This window comes from Manacus candei, unplaced genomic scaffold (assembly GCF_025592945.1).
Source record: "Manacus candei isolate 608988 ecotype Guabito, Panama unplaced genomic scaffold, ASM2559294v1 h1tg000015l, whole genome shotgun sequence".
Classification (NCBI taxonomy): domain Eukaryota; kingdom Metazoa; phylum Chordata; class Aves; order Passeriformes; family Pipridae; genus Manacus; species Manacus candei.
Genome location: NW_026138063.1, coordinates 3,217,732 through 3,237,194, shown reverse-complemented (window position 1 = coordinate 3,237,194; position 19,463 = coordinate 3,217,732). Strand labels below are relative to the sequence as shown.

General features: G+C 39.4%; 1 long non-coding RNA gene across 1 annotated transcript; it reads right to left on the bottom strand.

Annotated features, from left to right (window-relative positions):
* Positions 1-4,181: 4,181 nt before the first annotated feature.
* Positions 4,182-19,250, bottom strand: LOC127468598 (uncharacterized). The gene is made up of 4 exons (XR_007903602.1): positions 18,968-19,250; positions 12,085-12,156; positions 8,822-9,040; positions 4,182-5,865 (listed from the first exon to the last, which is right to left on the bottom strand). It is a non-coding gene; the product is annotated as an uncharacterized LOC127468598 (long non-coding RNA).
* Positions 19,251-19,463: the final 213 nt, after the last annotated feature.

Sequence of the window (19,463 nt, the reverse complement as noted above, 5' to 3'; positions counted from 1 at the left end):
TGATGTAAAGAGAAAAGTCTGTGGGGGTGTGGTGATTGATCCCCTCACACCTCTTGCTGTACCTCACCTTGTTGGAATGCACTCAGGGAATAAGAGAGGCAGGATGGCAGTAAACAGTGCACTTCTTGGCAGACTAAATAAACTAATAAAAATGCTTCTCCTGCCACAGAAACCAGTTCAGACTTTCACTTCCAACACAAGTGACAGTAAATATTTGCAAGCCAAAAGTATCAAACATCTTGCATCACATTAGTGCTGCAGAAATTAAGATAATGATATCAAACAAAACCAGAAGCATACAGTAAAAAAGTGTCTGATGCAAAAATTTAAATAAAAATAGAAATGCAAGAGGAAAAAAAAAAACAAAAAAACACCAAAAATAAATTACCATTTTTGTGTTTCTGTAACGTCAGAAGCCCAGGCTACACATTCTGCTCTGAAGCTCCCAAGCTGTGAAACATTTGCAAGGGGAACACAAAATTAGCAATCAACACAACTGATTAAGACAGTCAGTTGAAATGTTTTACTATAAAACATTTCAGCATTTTTAAACTGAAAAGTTAACGTGAGGATACTCATTTGAGATGTTAATTAAAATTGAATTAAAAATTGAACAAACTATTTCCTAACTAATCCTATTAAATACTTTTCTCATTGGAATCTGGTAAATTTAATAAACAAATGCTGTGAACATCACTTGAATTTATATATGAACTAGATACTTTTCAGTAAATCTGGTCTGATATTGGTGCTAGGGAAGGTCTAATTTTATACAAGAGTATAAAATCAAGATCAAGATTTGTTCTAGGCCTCACAGTAAAACTGAAAATAATGTCAGGCTTCTCCATAAAGAACATTTTGTTCAATGTTTATGCAAACAGTGCCAGGAAGGAGCCTGATATTGTTGTTATAGCAATATATGCAACTGCTCATAACTCTTATTTTTATGCTGTATTTTTTTCCTTACACACACTGTGGCTGAACACTGACACATATTCCCAGAATGCCAATAAGGAAACAAAAAAAACAACACAAAGGCACATGGCAAAAAGTTGCAGAGAGGGATCAGCAATAACAATGACAGTCTTCTTTTAGTTCCTCACATTTATTTTTGTGCAGAATATTTGCATTAAATCCCATTTCCATAGTAGGTAACAGGAATGTGATATTAATGGCAGCTGGATGAGAAATGTATTGAAACACCACCAGCTAATTCCTAACAAAATGTGGATTTTTTAGGATGTGCTACAGGTAGATTGATGGATCTAGCTAGATTTCCCCTCATTTTTTATCCATTCTTCCTTCAAAAGGATCACTAAGGCTAAAGGAGCTCTGAGAGCACAACCTGAGTCACATCATCCCTTCCTGGAGCCCTCCCAGCACCTCTGGGCAGCACCTGTATCATGAAGTGAAGGGCAAACAGAGCAGACATTCAGCACTGGAGGGGCTGAGGCTGCTGTGACACCACAGAATATCTTGGCTGGTGATCCCAGGCTGCTTCAGCAACTCTGTACTCAAAGGAATTTGTAATACAGAGCAATTTCTGAATTTACACCACTCGTGGTTCCATCACCCTCTTGGCACAGTGAACCAGCTGATCTAATGAAGGGATAAAAGAACAGTTGCTCCATTTTATAAAATGATTATGTAGTTTCTCAATCAAACAAATGAGAGATCAAAGGCCAGATTTAATTTTTACTTTTTTAGCTTTTTGTTGTTTTGTTTTTTTTTCCTATAAAGGAATTAAATAATTGACAAGTAAAATGGAATCTCTTGCTGGCAATTTTTCCTAGACCTTGCCCTCCAAACATTTCATGTTAAGATAGAACTGTGAAAACCAAAATAAATATAACCACCCTCATCTTTTATTCCACCCTTCTTATCATTTCCAAATATAGGTTCAACTTTCTCTTCTGCCCTTGTGCAGTCGAGCTTTTTCATCCTGGCCTTTTCAGTTGAGCTAATCAGGACTTTTTTGTCGATGTTTTTTGTCCAATTTTCTGCATTTTCTCTTCTGCTTAATTGGAACTAAAATAGTTTGGATGGCTGAACTGAATGGCAGTAATTTTTGTCAATTCAGCACTGCACTGCTGCTGTTGCTTCCACACTAAATGGGAGATGTTAGAGTTCAAGCAGCTCATCCCTCCAGTTTTCTCTCTTGGCCAAGAAAATCTTTTTTTCATTTTGTAGCTTCCCAAAAGATTTTTGCTTAGCTGCTCTTTTGAGACATATTTGCAATCCAGAAGCTGATAGAACAAGCAAAGATGTAAATATTGTCCTGCTGGCAACCACAGATTCATTGAAATGGAAACAATTTATGCAAGAGAATCGTGTTTTGACCATTATTTGTGTCAGGAACTAGGAGTAAAATCAATTTAAAAACAGGTGCTCTACATTTGTTTGTTTTACAATGTCTTTTTTATCATTAAACTTATTTATATTCTGTATAACCTTTCTGATGCACAGAATGTAAAAGTGCAGTAAAACAGACAGCGCACACACAGCTTTAAACATATCAGCTTCACAGAGCTAAAACAATCCCCTCTATGGAAGGGGAGGGGGTTGGGGGTTGATATCCACTCTTTTTAGCTTGTTAATGAAAAAAAAATAAACAAATTAAAATCACTTTGATATTTTAGGTCTGAAACTTTAAATGCCTAGCAAGCTCTAAAAGCCATGCCCCAAAACTGAGTTCCTCCCAGGCTGAGCTTTCATGCTTGAGCAGCCACAAGATGCAAATCATTCCTCAATGATTTGTATCATTGAATCAACTTTGAATCAATTTTGAATTGATCATTCCTCAGTGATTTGAATCATTGAATCAATTTTTTTATCATTTGCAGAAGTAATCTGGTTCCTCAAATCATCCCTCAAGGAGGGCTGCAGGATGCAGCTGCTGCATCCCAACTGCACCACGGCTCCTGTGCATCCTCACTCCCACTGTCCCCATAAGGCCTGAACATTTTAGGAGTCTACCAACTCCTTTGTGTGAGCCTGGCATTTCCCTAGGAGCAAAAATAGTTGAGCTTAAAGAAAAAAATAGTGGAGAACAGAGGAACAGGAATAATTTTCACCTGTTAACAAAAATGCATCACGCTGTGTTGAAATGAAGATGATGGACAAAAGTTAGGAGAGGGTGAGAATATTCTTAACTTGTAGCTACTGAGATTCAGAGCAGAAATTTCAAGTGGTGATTGAAAAATAAACCTTAATAACCAATCCCATTGTGCTGGTGGCAGCAAGAAGAGCTTTGTGCTCTCGAGTGGTCCTTGTGCAGAAGAGTCATCCAGTGTTGCTGCATTTTGCTTTGCTGAGAGCCTTGATTCCTCCTGCAGAGCTGTGGCTTCATGCTTGGCACAGAGGCTGAACTCCTTACAAATCACTCGAGTGGCTTTTCCAGCACAAACACGGGGATGCAGCAGAGCAAGTGCTGTAAACAAAAGCTTCACTTCAGGGGGAGCTCAGCCAAGGCAGCTCTGCTGGAGCTGGGCAGGTTTCAGGTGCTGGGTTGTATCAAGTGGAATTTGGACCAAAAATAATAATATCTGAAGAGATGGAGGTAGAAGACTGGGAAAAGGACTTAAAGCTGTTGTCACAGTGCTGTCGTTTGTAGTCACACAAAGTTGTCATTTGGAACTTATTGCAGCTTAAAGGACCTAGAGGGGCTACAAAAAAGCTGGGGAGGGACTGTCAGCAAGGGCATGGATTGATAAGAGAAGGGGGAATGGCTTCAAACTGAAAGAGGGCAGGGTTAGATGGGATATTGGGAAGGAATTCTTCCCTGGGAGGGTGAGGAGGCCCTGGCAAAGGATGCCCAGAGAAGCTGTGGCTGCCCCTGTATCCCTGGAAGTGTCATAGGCCAGGTTGGACAGGGCTTGGAGTAACCTGGGCTAGTGGAAGGTGTCCCTGCCCATGGTAAGGGGTTGGAATTGGATGATCTTTAAGGTCTCTTCCAACCCAAACCATCTGGGAATTCTATGAATTTTTTGAGAACTTCAGGCTGGAATGAGCATTTTCAGCTCAAAGGGGTCAAATATTAATTCAGTCACTTTTTGGTGACATGAACTCATTTTTTCACAATACAAATATTATTTCAATGTATTACAAGAAGTTATAATGTTCTTTACAATTTCAGAGTTTCAGTACCTTTATACTGCAGGTATCAAAACCAGCTGCACAATTCTTTTATTTTAGAGCAAATATACTTCAAAATGTAGTTACTCATTCAGACTTTTTGTTTTGCATAAGAAAAAAAATATATGTACCCTTAAAATAGAGCAATAAAATAAATTGCAGGTACTTCTTTTCTTGCAGATTTCAAAGTGAAGAAGTCCTGAAGAAATAGGAGTTGTGCTCCTTCCCAAAAATATTCATAGAGCCTGAATTTTTAACTCCCAGAGCATCTCTGTGATGTTGGTGTAGCTATATAGGGATGTAGGTACAAGAATATCTAACAAGGAGAGATATGTGAGGAGGATTGAGGTGGATGGCAGAGACTGAAGCCTGGATGTTTCTGGCATTACCATATGAGATGCTCGGAGTTCTGTGCAGGGCAGGTGTCAGTGCTGAAATGGCAGATGGCATTTTTGGTGCGTCAGCATCATTAGTTAGAGCTTCAGAAGTCAAAAACTGGGGATGGGAGTCGCCCTGCAAAATCAGCTCTGCTTCAAAATAAGTGCTGGGAACACATTCTGTGACTGAGGGACCCACAGGACAGGAAGGATGTAAGAAACCATGGCTGGTACCTTCTGCAGATGCTGCCTCGCAAAAGTCCTGCCTGAATTCCTCTGACAGGTCACCTTGGCCTGGATATTTGCTGAGGATAATTGGGATGGAGCTACCACAGCCACAGTCCCACCAAAGGCCTGTCAATACATTTCTGCAGAGCAGGGGCAGAGCTCTGCTTCCCCCTACTCCTTCCCCAGTGACAAACCAGCCAGAAATGTTCAGCTACTTCACTGGAATTGAGATGAATAAGTTAAAAATGCTCTGAAAATGGATATTATTAATGACTATTGTTGCAGTAAAGCAACTTGCTTTAGTGGATTCATTTAGGTAGGGAATCGAATCAACTGAGGTTTTAAAGAAATTTTGCCGTGTTTGAGAAGAAACATTTGTATTGTTGCCACTCAGGACTAATCAGGTACAAATTTAACCCATAGTTTAGTACTCAGAGCAGACTGAGCTGCAACAAACAACTACTTAATGTCCAATATTATTAATTCAACACAAGGAAGAACTTTCCCCCCTCCTCCAATTAATTAAAAAATCCACAATGATCATGCATTATGAAACCTATATTTTGTCTGTTAACAAAGAGCAGATTCAGAGAAACCTGGGAAGAGCAGGAGGGTTAATCTTGTCTCGTATTCTTTTTCCATCAGTGATGTTTGGGAAAAGCTTTGCTCCAGGTATTATTTGGTGTCAGTCCCTCAGGTCTCTTTGTTGTAAATGTGATGTCCTTGGAGCATGGAGGGTAAGACTGGGCTGGAGATGAGAACACATGTCCCAGCACACTGCAGCTCAGCCTTTGGCCATTCTGCTCCCCTGCCCTTCACCCCACACTACAAAGGAAAGAAAGATCTTCAAAACTGGGAGAAAAAAAGCTGATTTTGTTTACATTAAAATTCATGAACACATGGTTTGGCCTTTAATCTCCAAAAGTCACAGTGTTTGCTTGAGAGGACAGTTCCTCACCCAGACCAGGCCAGTTTAGAAAATTCAGCAATTACAAAGACGAAAATGACCTTTTTTTGGAGCAAGTAAGAAGGGCTGGGGAGGTCTGATTGTCCAGCTCTCTCCTTTCTTTCTTCTTGTCTCCTCAGCCTCTTTTTATTTCTCTCCCCAACACTATAAGCCAGTTTTCTGAAAAAAAAAAAAAAAAAAAAGATTAACAAGAACATGTCTGGCAATGATGATGATGACATTTGCATGTTCATCTTTGTGCATCACTGTTATCATATAGTATATTCTCAGCTTTGTCTGCAGGCTCATTTATTTCCTAATTTGTCTCTGAGAACAGAAAACCTACAAATATTAGAGCTAAAATAAAAGAAAAAAAATAATGAAAAATAGAAAACCGGACTTAAAAGATGTTATATTTGACTTGAGGGTGCTGGTAAAGAGACAAGATGAAATGTCAGATGAATAATTCCATACTTCAAAGGACAGCAAATTATTTGCAGGGGTTAGGAAGCACTGTCAGGTTCTTTCTCATACTTTGTGGGAAAAATATCAGATTTACTGGGAGCACACGAAGCATTTTTCCATGTTCCCTGAGGAATGAGGACACCAGCACAGGGGGAAGATGGGGCATTGCTTCCCATGGCTGTGGGTCCAGGACGTGGTTTTAAAGGCAGATAAAACAGCACCATTTTCCTCTCCATCATTTCCCAACCCCACGTTTTGGGGGTTACGAAATGAAGGGCTCTGTTGCATCCAGGAGCAGGTGGTCACCACCTCTCAAAATAGCAGCACTCCACTGTTGGATTTCACATCCCAAACAACTGGCTGGCTGTGTTAGTAAATGGATAAAGAGATGTGATTACACAGTCTGCATCCTCAGGACGCTTTTAGTACAAGGCCAAGGCCTTTTATTTTCATCACTGCACCGTGGCATTTCAGAGCCTGGACCTAATGGGGAATGACTGGCAGCCTTAATGATAAAACAATATTCCAAGCTGAGCTCACGACTCGCAATAACTGAACACTGCTCATGGGATAGCTCTGGGAATCTCCAGTGTGAGCAAAAAGAGTCCTGTAGTTTTCTCATTTAATTAAATTTAAATCTATGGGGACTGACAGTGCGTGTCTCGGGCTTATGCCTTTTTTTTTTTTTTGACTCGTTCTTTGCAGCTTAATGTCACTGTGAAGTAGTTTTTAATCAACAGACAGACTCAACTGGAAATGAAGCTGACACCTTGTTACCTTTATATCAGGATTTTTATTAATTGCAACACTAAGTACATGGAAAATATCTAAGATGACATGGAGTAATAAAACACCTGATGGTAGCACAGAGTTCAAAAGCACTTTATCATTTTCTCTTATGGGTGACTTGCCCTTGTGCTTGCCTGGAATTTTTTACTGGGAGGGCTCACTTTCACCTGGTTTTATTGTTGCAAACCAAATTATTAAGGGGTATATTCTACACCAGAAAATTGGGGTATTTTAGAAACATCTTGTTTCTAAAAATTCATGGTAGAACCACATCTGGTTTCTAAAATACCTCCAACATTTTTTAGTTAAAGGAGAACTGCTTTCAGTGCTGTTTCATGGAGAAACACTATTTCAATGCACTGGAACGAGTTGTAAACATAGACATAGACAGAGATATAAATATAGAGATAAAAAAACACCTGCACCACATGAGTCAGTAGTTCTTAGAACCAGTTTCTGCTGAACCATTCCTGAACTGCTGTGCTGAGGTGTTCCTGACTGGAAGCCATGTAACACTACAGCACAGGGAATGAAATTAGTCACGTGGCATTAACACAACATTAGTCAGGAATGGTGCTAATTGCTAAATCCAGGACCTTTTAAATTTAGCATTTCTAGGCACAGGAAGCCAGCAAGGGATTGTTTCATTTAACAGAATTCTTTTTAATGTAGGGAAACCCTTTAAAATTACCTCCCCAACACAAATTTGGTTCTATAACAAGCTTCTGAAAACTGAGTGTGGCAGAGTTGTTCATTAGAAATCCAGACAAGATGCCAAGAAGCAGTTGACAGTTCATTTCCACTCTCTGTGCTATGGCCTCTCTCAGCTCCTATTTACTAATTAGACTATTCACGGACACAGAATGGTTTGTGTTGGAAGGGACCTTAAAGATCATTTTCTAACCCCCAATACCTTCCACTAGCCCAGGCTGCTCCAAGCCCCGTCCAACCTGGCCTTGGACACTTCCAGGGATCCAGGGGCAGCCACAGCTTCTCTGGACAACCTGTGCCAGGGCCTCCCCACCCTCCCAGGCAAGAATTTCTTCCCAATATCCTTTTTAACCCTGCCCTCTTTCAGTTTGAAGCCATTCCCCCTTGGCCTGTCACTCCATGCCCTGCTCAAAAGTCCCTCAACAGATTTTTCCAGCCAGGCCCAATGTGGTAGGAGGCAAAAAGCAAAACAAAGGGCTCTTCCTGGTCCTCCTGCTCCTCTGAAAAGTGTGGAAAATTTCTGACAGGAGACACGGGACTGGTGAACCTGGGAGGCATCAAGAACAACAACTGTGAACAGGAACAGAGCAACAAAAGTTGGACAGAGCAGGAGTAAATGGAGAGGAGAAGTGGGAAATTGTGGCTGAGGAAAGGAGGGGTGATGGAGGTACAGACAGAAAGGAGAGAAGGAGAAGGGAGGGAGCCACACTGCAGAGGGATAATTGCAACACTTCAAAGGCACTTTCAAAAAACACAGGGAAAACGTCTGTGGAGATACAAAAGTAAAACAAACCTTCACAGAATTATAGAAGGGCCTAATTAGAGGCAGCTGGAGTAAGGAATTAACAGGCATTTACCCCCTGCAACACACACCTCTGCAAGACCCAGGCAACTCATTGCTGAGCTTCAGGGTTTGTTGGGTCAGCAAATAGCTGAGACCTGGCATCCAACCCACATCCCACGTCCCCCCTCCCCCTGGTTCACACTCACTGAGGTTTCCTGGTGTTAAACTGCCAGCAAAGCAACATCCTTCCCTCTTCCCAGCCTCCTATAAAGCCACACACTCCTTGGTTCTTCCCCCCATTCCTTCTGCAAGGTACAGGCTGGGAGCTCAAGTATTAAATAGGGAAGCAGGGATCTGGTTATAAACAAGATAAAAGGAGGGATTAACCTTTTTTTTTTTTTTTCCATATCCTGGTGCTTCTTTAACTTGTAAAGGAGAGATTGGACTCCCTGTTTCCATGCCCATGTTTTTCTGAGAGCCTTATCCAGTAGAGAGGCCGTGGTTGGTTCAGGTTGTGCTGCTGAGAGATGGAAATATCCAATTTGTAGCTCCTTGTGTGTCCAAGAACCTCAAACTGGCTGTGTTTGGGCAGCTCTGCACGTACCACTAAGGAGACAGGTAAGTGCCCCAGGTTAGGAAATCTTTCTCTGTGTGTTGGAAAGAACATGGATTTTATGTTGACAAAAAACCCTCTCCAAATGTTTCCCTTTTTTTGCTGGAGCAACAAACCTAAACTTGTGCTGTGGATGCTTAAACAGACACTCTGCAAGCCAAGAAATGTAGGATGGACCATGACACCTCAAGGGCAGCACCAAGAATTAGAATCATAAAAGATCCCAGAATCATAGAATCATTTCATAAAAGGCTTTTTCCCCCCATTTACTTAGGAATAAAAACCTCATTTTGAAGATTATGCAATTAAAATTAAAAAAAAAAAATCAAGAATTACATGCAATATTTATTGACTACATTACAGAGCAGTGAGAATTGTATCAACTGAAGGTGGCAAGATACAGTGGAAAAAAATAGTGTATTGTAGTGAAAGATGATGTCAGAGCAAATAACCATGTGATGTGATTTAAAATCCCATGAGTAACTCTGCAAGCTAAGGAATGCTTGAATTGAGTGTTTCTAAGCAAGCAGCTGCTCTTTCCATACACATTCTCTATTTTTGGCATAATACATAAATCAATGTCACAACAGAAAGATAAAATGATGCACACTTGAAGTAAAACATAAAATTACCTCTTTATGGGCTATCTGCTTCTTAGGTGCTATTTAGAAAGCATAAAATAAAGTAGAATAGCTGTTTTGGAGCTGCCTAAAATGCAGGAATGGAGGAGACAAATTTCAGAGATTCATCTGCACTCCCAGTTGGTTAAAGCCAGGTTTAGTCTGAGCATCACCTTGTGATTGTCATGACAATGTGCAATTCCTCTTCCTTGGACAATAGAGGTCAAATCTGCTTGAATATTTTATTCCTAGAGAGATCAGAAAATACTTTGCCTTCACCTGAAGTCCAGAGAGAGGGACAATTCTGATTTTCCCACAACCTGGATGTCATCCAGATCTTGGAAACTAACATTTGATAACTCAAATATGAGCTTTAATATATTGTCTGAGTCTCTGGGAATTCTAATGGTGTTAGGGACAAACAGATAAGAACCATCATTTCATGAATGGAAATCCCCACATTTTTATATTCACTTAATCCCTTGGAATCTGCATCAGAATACAAGTAATAAGTAAATAAAACTTCTTTTTCACGACAAACTTTGCAAAAAACGCCTCTCTTGTGCTAAGTCTGGGCTAATATAACATCACCCAGACAGGCTTTTTCTGCAAATGAAACTTTATTTCTCTGCTCTCTGTCCATTTTATCCACTAAAAGCAGCCAAGATGAGATAACAGCATATATTTGATACCTGATCATCAGAGATATGAGGACATTTATCCAGGGAAAGTCTCAACAACGATAAAGGACTGAACTAATATTGTCTAACCTATTGTTGGTATCCTATGAATTAGTGGAATATGCAGCCAGTTTGTCTGTGTGAACATTCTCTTCTACAGTGCACCCAACTATTGAGGGGAAATCATTCTACAACACCAAAAAACCAGCACCAAAACCTACTGCAGGACTCCATTTATGGAATGTTTTAGACCAAACTTTCTTAACACAAAGAAAGCAAAAGTTACCCAGGTCTGCAGTTCTAATCTGAGACTTTTGGGAAATATTAATGTCCTGATTGTGCTGCCCATAATTCACATCTTTTTGATGCCATTAGAAATAAATGGAGTCTTAGGAGTAAGGAAGTAAGGAGTTTTAGGTCTTAAGGAAAATATAATATTTTCAGCCTTTGGAGCCTTAGGAAAGTTATTTTTTACAGAACATTATAAGATATTTAAATATAGAGAAAAATCACTTTATGAGATCTGTTTCTTTCTTAACTGTAAGAAATATATATATTTTTGAAAGGTTGTCTATTTAGAGTCTGATTTGTAGATATCTCATCTCCCTACCCTTTCTCTCCTGTGTGCCCTCATTTTTTGTGAGGATGATAAAAGCTGCACCTGCCACAGCTACATTCTCTTCAAACCCAGCCTTTTTAACACATTATAGCTATAGGTCATATAAGTCTTTTAACTCTTTCTTTTCTAAAAGAGAGTCCAAAAAATAATCTAATTATTAACAGTATATCATGGCTGTATACTTATATCTGAAGATATAAGATTTCATGATTTTTGGGAATAATTCTTGAACAGCATTAATATCAAGGACAATAGTTTTCTATGAGGAGCAAAACATGATTTTAAAAATGCAAGTTTAATTAAATCAGGTCCTGCTTAGAAGACAGCTGATTGTATTTTTAACATCAGCCTTGACTGCCTTCTTATTTCCAGCTTATAGACACTCAGGAAAATAGAAAATGTTGGAGCTGACAAAACCAAAGGTTAATGCCCAGGAAGAGTGGTTGGAGATGGCTGGGAATACACAGTTCCATGAATAATGTACAGGCCTAATTCCACCCACCGGGCTGACATTGCCGTTGACTTCAAAGGACTCAACAAGTGCAGCTGCTGAAAATCCACACAACAAGCTGAGCATTTTGCTGTAAATTGAAGATTTGCTTTTGAACCAGGCACTAGCTTGGAGATATGGGAACTATATGGAGATATATGTTTTCACCGTATCCAGATTTTGCTGTGTCTTCTGAAGTGAACAAGTCGATAGACACGTTTTTCACTTTTTTCTGAGTCAGAAAACAGCACTGAAGAAAACTGCTATTTTTCCTATTACAGCAAACTCAAGGTTTTGTAACATCAATTTGAAATAAATAGTAACAAAAAAAAGAAGTGTAGTACCCAAGCACTAAAACCAAATAAGAACATGCTGTTATTTTCAAAATTCTTCTCGTTATAAATCGATGCCAATTAAACCTCAATATATGTGTTAATCTCAGAAACAAGGAACAATTGTTTTGCAATTGCTTGCTGCTGCATGTGCACATTTCTCCTCTGTGAAGTTAATTTGTAATTATTGTGAAGTTTAGAGCAGTTTGGAGGGAAGGTGCAGAGGCAGCTTTGTACATCTTCGTAAATACCTTTTTTTCAGGTGCAGCATCTGTTGCTAAGCTCTAAATACGTACCTATTTTTCAGGTAACGTTTTCTCATCCATAGCAGGGCTTAATTTGTTCTCCTGTTTCAGATGTCCCCTATTCTTTAAAATATCAGAGGATTAGGTTGTTAATTTTGCAGTTAACAGCTGGCCTTCCCACCCCTTTGTGAAGGCAAAAGCTGCCTGTTTCTTCTTGCAAACGACCTCATCTCACCCAAACTTCTCAAAGGGAGAAGTTGCTGCTGCTCCTTCTGCTCTTAAATAAATAAAGAAATAAAGCAATGGGGCCCTACAATGTGATCATTAGCACTTAATAGCCTTAAAATGTATTTTCGAATGTAAAAACCTGCTCTGTAATGAATAACAAAGGAAGTGTAATGAAAGTACAAGCAAGGAAGGAGTTTCCAGAGACAGTTGGTATCTACGGCAGAGATCTACTCGATTCAGTAGCTAATTGCTAATTCGATGTCTAATTGCTCAGTATCACATTATGCACTTGTCTGACTTGCAGCAGCAGTTCAAACAGCTTTAGTGAGGGCTCCTTAATGGCACAGTTCCCTTCCTCACGTGGCACTAAATGTAATTATTCCAGATGCCATCTGGAACATCACACAGATATGAGCAGCATCCCACCACCTGCAAAACGTTCAGCTGCTTCCTGGGCACTCCCAGGACCTTTTCCCAAGTGTGCTGATTTAAAGGTAAACCAGCAGGGGAAATGAGGCCAACTCAAAAGAGAGATTATAAGTCAGAATAACAATTTAATAAAATAATACAATAAATACGATTATACGGACAAACAATTGGTTTTCACCCACAAAACCCAAATGTACAACCCAACACTCTGAGGCATAAACAGAGTGGTGTTCGTTGGGTCCCCTGAGTCCAAAGGAAAAGGAGAGAGGAAAACCTGTTGGTGAGAGTGCTGGTGCAGTCTGGTTGAGAGTGGTGGTCTGCAGTCTTCCTCTGGATCCCACAAGTGGTTAAAAAAGTCCCAAGACCCCAAGATTATATATCCTCCAGTTCAGGCAGGAATGCCCAGTACCTCCCTCAGGGTGGGGAGTTCCACAATGGGTGTGAGGACAGGAGCATCCTCCTGTCTCACAGGCCTCTTAACACCCAGTTTATAGCCTGAGGGGTCAGGGGTGCTCTGGGCAGATGGTGTAAATGCTCTATTGATAACAGTTTCTGGGAAATGGCATGGAAGGCTCTAGAATACAGTTTTGGGTTACACCCATACAGTGATGAACTGGTCCCAGCTGTTCTAACTAGGACACCAAGGAAGGTGCTGCTCCTGCTGGGCCAGCACAGCACCCACCCCACACACCGAATCCATCACCCTGCTACTGCCTGTCCAAGAAGGCACAAGGCAAGGCCACCCTTTGGCCCCTCCTCAGTGGCATCTGGAGAGAGCAGCACCTCCCTGACACCACACACGACCCTCTGCTGCTCTCCAATGAAAATTTAATAAGGACTATTTTCTCTCCATTATTGTGTGTAGAAAGTTATGTCCTCATAAAAAAAATCATGGTGCAAGATCCGGGTTCACACCAGTCACCCAATTTATATTATAAATTAGCTGTGCTAAAACATTGCAAAACTTTGGAACAGCTTGGAGGGTTTGGGGGCTGTTTCAAGGAGAACTCTGCAACTTCCCACAAGCAGGAAACATTTTCCAGGTCTGTGTTCTACCTTCCAAACGTTGGAAAACATTTCAAAGGAGCACAGACTACAAGCGTTGCAGGTAAAGCAAGGCAAGAAACATCCACAGCTTGCCGAGCATCGCTGTGTTCAGATATATCTGGTAGTCTCTGTATAGCAATTTATGCTACAGCAGCCACTGCATAGAAACAGCATTTTGTATCCAATTTAAAAACATGAATGTTCTGTCCTTACCCTAGAGCTTAAAGACAATTTACAGAAGTAGGGCAGTATGAAGTATTGCCACAATAAACTATTGTTTTACTTCCCTTTTACAGCAAAAATTAGGGGAACACTGCAACTGATGTCAAGCCTTAAAATATGTTTGCAATAAAATAGAAGCCATTGGCTTTCTTTAATTTCAATGGCTTTCTTCATTATTCAAAAGCCTCTTTAAATCTTTCATAGATTCAGATGTGATTTTTTAAAAAAAGAAATACATAATCCTTCAGCAATTAATCTGAGTCTCTGGCTGCTGAAAAAATGGACATTGATGGTCTCTCACAGAAGGAGAAAGCATTTTAATACTTCAAAACTTGTTTATTGGTTCCTCTGTGTTGGCAGGAGTGTGAACATATTATAAAATGTTTTTCTGGTAATATTCTTCTAGAATAAATGAAGAAACGCCTTCTAATTAGTCACTGTGAATTAATTTGAAATCCATTCTAGTGGCTGGAGATTTACTTTTAATTGGACACAAATGATATGGTCATAGAAATTTACTATCTTTTTAATCACATGAAACTCAGTAAAGAGTGAGGATCCAGGACACAGCGAGTTAACAGAGACAAGAACAATTACTTTCATGGCTGTTTTCAGTGAATGAAAGGAATTAACTAAATTGAATAATGTGTTAATACAACAGGTTATCATCTTTTCCCCTCAACAAGAGAAGCACAGAGCAGCTCTAAAAAAAATCCAAGTTAGACTATTTTAATTAACATTAACAGCACTTCTCTGCATGATTAGTCCCTCTGAAAGAAATGGAAATACCAGAGGATTAATGGAAAGGAATGAAACTGTCAAAATTCAAATCCTTAGACCCTTTGAGGAGGAGCACCCTGGATTTAGGAAGGTTGGGTTTGCTGGTTTGGGCACACCACGGACACCAGATGATGGAGGTGGAAAGAAATTTCTCTAGTTGGCATAAAAATCAGTGAATGCAGCTACACATTCATCTGCTGCTTTTTGGACCATGATAAGGAAGGGACAGAAAGTATTTTCAATCTGTGTAAACTAAAATAATGGAGAGATTTAGGAGTCTGAGAGTGGATTTAGTTAGAACAAGCCTGTAACTCCTCCAGCTTTCATCAGTCACTCTGCAGAGTGAAGGAGAGAGATGTCTCTTCATGGTCTGCAAACCCTCAGCTAAATGGTGTTTAGACAAACAGGTAATTCAAGTCTACCTGCTGACAAGCACAATTTTAAAGTGATCCAGATGTGGTATAGTTGTTGATGTCTTTGTGTGAAGCACTTAAAGGAATAACTTTTAAACAGATGGAGCAGGGAAAAAAAAAAAAGTAAAGAAAAAATAATAAAAAAAACCAGAATGGGAGTTGACAGATATTTGGATTTTAGTACAGCATTTGACACTGTCTCATGAAATCTTAATTGAAAAATTAATTCAAGTCTGCTTGGCTGGAGACAATGGTGTGTGGATTGAATATTGGCTAAAAGACAAATGAAAAAAATGATGACAAACAGCTGTGAAACAAGATGGTTGGAAATGTCCAGTGGGGTAACACACACTGATTGTTAGTCTGGGTTTACTTCATATCTTCATTAATGATTTAGAAAAAGGACATAATTGAGATCTTAATTAAACACACAGATTATGCTCATTCTAGAAGATTTGAAATGTCAATAAGGAGAGTGAAATAAAAAGGTTCTGAGAGGAAGCCTGGGTGCACATTGGCCAAAACAGATTCAGCAAGGGAGGAAAATTATTTTACTGCAAACACAAAGCCAACAGAAAGCACAGAACCAATCAGAAGATGAACCAGCAATTTAAGAAATGGAATAGTATTAATGGAGAAGAGAGTTGGAGGATGTCACAAGAAGCATAAAAAGTAAAATGCAAGTTTAAGATCCAGTGCCCTTCGCATTCACTGGAAGCTCAGCCAGGGACTTCAAAGGATTTTGGGCATGGATGGCAGTCACAGAGCAGGGATTATCTGCAACCTTGCTCTGGCCATTGCAGGCAACTCTGAGAAATGCTCTCCCAGAAAGATGTCGCATTGGAAGGGAATCAGAGAAGAGACAGAATAAAAAATTAAGGGGTTTTGTGAGAACTGAAGTGGGAAGAAAAATGAAGAGAATTAAGCAGTTATAATTTGGCCAAATAGGGAATAAGCAGGAACACAATAACAGCTTTCAAGTGTCTGAGGACATAAGCCTGTAGAAAGGATAACAATTATTCACTCTGTTATATGACAGTAGAATTTTAACAGGTGAAAGGAATATATTATAAGGGATGAAAGACATTTGATGTAAATATCAAGAAATGCAGCATATTAAACTGTTGAATAATAGAAGAGATGGAAGTCCTATGGTCTGGGATTTCTAAAAATCAGATTGAATGCCAGCTATTGAAATGCAGAGAGTAATCTTTCCTATTCCCCAGGATGCCATGAAATACATCTGCCTTAAAAAGATTCCTGTCTCCTCCCAGCCCCTTCCTGTGCAAGTTCCATATGTTTTAAAGCCTGCACCAGGAGATGCAGAAATAGCAGAGGATAAATTGTTCTTAATAATGAATAAACACTCTTCCTATCTTTTGATTGTGTAATCTTCTCTCTGCTTCCACCCCTCCCTGATTAAGATTACAGTCTTTTCTCAAATGTAGTATTCAAGTCATTATCTTCAAACTGTTTTGCTCCACTCAGAGGCAAAAAAAGTCTTTACTGGGATGGGAAATGAGGGTATTTGTAGCAGTAACCCAAAGATTTGTTGGCAGAGGACATTTTTTACCATGATTTGTCTGAGACTGGTTGTTTTTTTCTGCTAGAAATGCTGCCTACAGGTGGTGTGAGACTCTTTCTCAGGAGTTTTCCTCTCTGGCCACATTATTTTCTTAAGTCTTTAGATTTTAAAATTATTGACAACATTAAAGGCCATTAGTAAATTTGTTTATTTGCATGTGCCCACTCATTTGCACAGCAAAGAGCTTGACTAAGAAATATTAAGCAAAGAGAAAAATGTAAAAAGCTGACTTCTATGCCATAACACAGCTCGTGACAGGGGAGGGAGCTATTTCTATTTAGCAATTCCTGCCTTTTTTCCACCCTCTGTATTTTGGTTCCCAAACGTAGGAAACAAAGACAAATTTCAGAAGATAAATCAAGAAGTTGTTTTTTATTTTTTTTCCTTTTGATATGAAAAAGACAAATTAAAATACAGCTAAATATTGGTAAACTTAGGAAATGCCAGCTCTTACTTGGCATAAATGATCACAGGTTTATTCATTTTGATTTCAGCATGACTATTTACACTAGAGGAGGATCTATACCACTTCTATTTCAGTAGGTGTTAAAGTACAGGACTTCACTCACTCTAGTACCAGTTTTAATGATCAATAGTACACTTGGGCAACATTAAACCACTGCTTTTAGACTTTCCACACTACTACAATCTATGTTAGAACACATTGAAAAATAGTTTCTGGCCATTTCTGATTTGATACTAATGTACAATGAAATATGGATTAAAGAACTACTGGGGAAGGTTTGCCATGTCCAAGTGTAAATCACATATATTTTACTGTAGACAAACATGCTTTGTACATCTGCAATGTCACATGTTTATGCTTAGAAAATCAACACATCCTGCACTGCAGAAACAAGGATCTTAGATAAGAAGCTGAATATAAAATGTTAGCAAAGTGCTGCAAGAAAGAGCAAGGACAGGAAGAAGAAGAAGCAGGGAAGAGGTGGTATCTTGTCCATGGAGACAATTACTGGAATGATCTGTTTAATTCTGCAGCCCAATTTCCAAACTGACAATGAAAATAAGAAATATTCAGAAAATGAAAAGTAGGATGTCTGGAAAAGATATTTTATTGAGAGTGAATTATAAAACTGAATATATATGGTTTATCTGAGTATGGTGTAGGAGATGACTTTCTTGAAGTCAAGGAAGCAGTGATGTGAAAAATCATGCAATAATAAGTTATTAAAACCAGTAACTCTTCTGATCCTTACACAGACTGTGACAGCATCACTGACAGCACTGGAGCCTTGCTATTATGTGAGTCAGAATAAGTTCATAATGGGGGGTTTCTGTGCTGGTACTTTATCCCCAGGTAAATTCAATCTGTGCTCTGATTTGCACTTGCCTGAAAAGACATTCAAAATCAGCCCCAAATTCAATCTTGGATATATGTACAAATTATAAATACCTGGAATGGAACAGATTAAGCCTGTTTAAAATAAAGAATTAGCTCAAAATTAAAGGGAAAACAATGTATAACCATAGCCTGTAAAATGCCCTGACATCCTTGAAAACCAAGATTCTGTATTTCTGCACACTCATATTATGAACTTAAAAGCATGAATATGTTTTATTCCTTACCAGGTTTGTTCTTCTACTTGGAAAACATTTATTCTGCTTCTTGTTTACACTGAATTTAGAATTAATGTGACTGTTCTGGTTGAGCAAAAGCAACCTTGACTTGTATTAGGCATCATTTTATCATGCCAAGGTATCTTGTGTAAAAACGTAACATGAACACAGTTCTCAGAATTAAGCTAGTTAATAATTACCATATAAACAGGTCAAGGATCAAAAGAGACAGTAAATTCTTGTGAAGTGTGTTTAGATTATATTTCCAAATTACAATACTGAAAGCCAGAGCTGTCTTAATGTGTATAGAATAAATCTAACACCCAGGGGTGAAATACCATGGCCTCAGTGAACGTTTTTCACAGAAAAATAATCAAAATAATCATGCCAGCAGTTCATTTGGGTAAAATAATACACTGTTGGCATTAGTGAAATATATCTTAGGTATAATAATATTTACCAAAAACTTACATAAACCAAGCCATGTTGTCTTTAATACTGTAGAAATAAACAGAAACCCCAACTGAGAGACTCCAGTCCAGTTTCCTGATGAGTTTCTCAACCTAAAAACCATTTCCCTAGTTGAACTGTCAGCAAGACACCACTGAAAACTGAACGTGATTCTGTAATTTAACATCTTAAATACACATACCTTCAATAAAACCTCTTGAGTGGGTTTGCTGGTGCTGAACAGAATCATTCTGGAGCAGGGAATGTGATGTGTGGGCACGGGCAGAGGATGAGCACAAAACTGCTCCAGGTGTGATGGGGGAAAGACCTGCCTGCTGGAATCAGGGTGTGTGAGGAGTCCCAGGACAACAGGTACCAACAAAGGTCTGGCAGCATAGATTTAAAGCTGGAAAACCAGCTGGTGGCACCTGGAAAACCCAGCCAGGTCCCAACACTCCTCTCCTTCAAAAGGCTCAAGGTCTGTGTCACCCCCACCCCCTGTTCCTACCCCCGTTTCTGGTGTTACCATTATCAGCTGTTACCAGTTAATTATTACCATAGGCTTAACAAGCTAATCATGGCCTGGCTGTGCCACCTGTTTGTGCTTTACCACTGAATGACTCACAAAATCACAGAATCAGACTGGTTTGGGTTGGAATGGACTTTAAACTCCTCTTGTTCCACCCCCTGCCATGGGC